Here is a 2,034-nt window from a genome sequence, read left to right as displayed (position 1 = left end):
AGAGTAGGGCAGAGCAGCATCCAGCCAAGCAAACACGCAGTCTGAATACTGATTAACCAATCAGAGCCCATTTCTGCCTGGCACCAGAGACACTCGTTGGCTGCCATGGCAACCAAGAAAGCATCATAGCTGAAAGGAGAGCGGGGAAGTGCCTTGGTGTGTGTGTGTGTGTGTGTGTGTGTGTGTGTGTGTGTGTGTGTGTGTGTGTGTGTGTGTGTGTGTGTGTGTGTGTGTGTGGAATCTATCTCCTCCAGCTTGGAGAGAGGAAAATGACTAAACTGACAATATCTATTGTCAAACCGATCAGTTCTACACTGGTTGCCATGGAGATTACTAACCTGTTTGGTTGTGTTTGGCAGCCATCTTTCATGCTTTAAATCTTCCATGTGCTTTGACTTTAAGGCTGCACTAATAAATATTTTTATACTAACATGGGATCAAACGTGAACGGGAGATCTTACAGTAACAAACAAACAAAGATCTTTACCGTTTCAGTATCTTTTAGCTTATTTTGATGTTTTGATTCACCGTGACTATCCTCATATGGGTAATTACCAGCAGCAGGACTCTGTTTTCAATTACAAAAGGTCTGACAAACCTGCTGTGCATCTTCTGCCCGGCACCAAACAGACAGACGGATGCAGTTAACGACTACCTGGTGAACATCCACCAACAAAACTACTTAGGCTTAAGAAAAGATTGTGGTTTGGGCTAAAATAAGTATTTTATGTTAACTAAGTCATTGGATGTTACAGAGACAAAACATTGAGTTGACCTCTAGATGTTGCCACCTGACAATAAACGCTGCTTGTAACAGACGAGCTAAACAGCTGATGAATCTCCAGTATTCACTTTCTGTTCGGCTTAATGACAACGAACCGAAGCAGCAAATGAGCAAAAACATGTTAAAATGCGTCATAGAGCTGCAGAGCTGTGTGATCATCAGTGGCATCACATCACATTTCAGCAACTGATTCATGCAACTTAATTATAAATATGATTTTTTTCACAACAGTGTAACAAGATTTGTTTAGTAAATGTGATGAAGCCTGTTGCTGGTTTTATTGTGGACAGAGCTTTGGCAGCAGTGTTTCTGACACACTTTGATGATGACTGTGAAGCATTGTATTATCTGAGAGGCACTGAAAGAGAGAAAAGAGAACAAAATTAAAGAGAGGGAGAGCCTTTGTCTCGCTGCTTTGGCAATATTGTTCTCAACTGTCATGCAAATGAGGAGCAGTGGACTGAGAAATACAGGGAGAGATGGGTCGAACAGACAGAGATAGTCGAGGAAAATCTCGCCTTATTATTCCATGCCAACAGCAAGAAGTGTGCTTTAAATTCAATCTAAATTAAATCTAAACTTTCAGAATTCAATCTGAATTATGTATCAGGCGTCCACAGTCAATATTTGACTGTAAACTACTGCAGGGAATGTGATTAAAACTGTGACATTTTCTTTAAATTTAGTTGTCTGCAATGTTTTGTGCATTTAGAGTTAATTACAGCACAGAGCTGCTGCATGTCACCACACAAACAGTTATCCAGTCCCTGAGATTTAGGTTTCCACGCGCACACCAGCCATGCTGTTGCTGGCTTACACACACACACACACACACTCGCGCCATGAGTCATGGGGCGGTATCACAGTAATCACGTCCACTTCAACCCACTGCGTCACTTATGTCTCTGTGGAGCGGCGTCGTGTTTAACTTGACCACTACACAGATTCGGCACGTTCAGTTTGTTCTAAAAGTGTCAGAATGATGGAACACAGTAAATCCCCCTCTTAAAATGTCCTTTTTAAAAAAAAAAATATTGTCAGAACGTGATGATTCACAGGCGAGAAAGTCTGTCCGCTTGACCTGAGCGAAGCTCCGTTTCACACCAAAGTAGTGAACTCGTAAACCACCTTTTAATTGTGTCTCTCTCAGCCCGTCTGAGGCTCATTCTGTGGTGAACTGTGTTCACTTTCAAAGCATCAGCAGGGAGCTGAGAGGGAATTTTAGGGATTATTGAGCGCTACAACAAAAC

Source organism: Lutjanus erythropterus, chromosome 24 (genome assembly GCF_056507025.1).
Source record: "Lutjanus erythropterus isolate fLutEry1 chromosome 24, fLutEry1.hap2, whole genome shotgun sequence".
In the NCBI taxonomy this organism is placed as follows: Eukaryota; Metazoa; Chordata; class Actinopteri; order Lutjaniformes; family Lutjanidae; genus Lutjanus; species Lutjanus erythropterus.
This window is presented reverse-complemented; position numbering follows the sequence as displayed.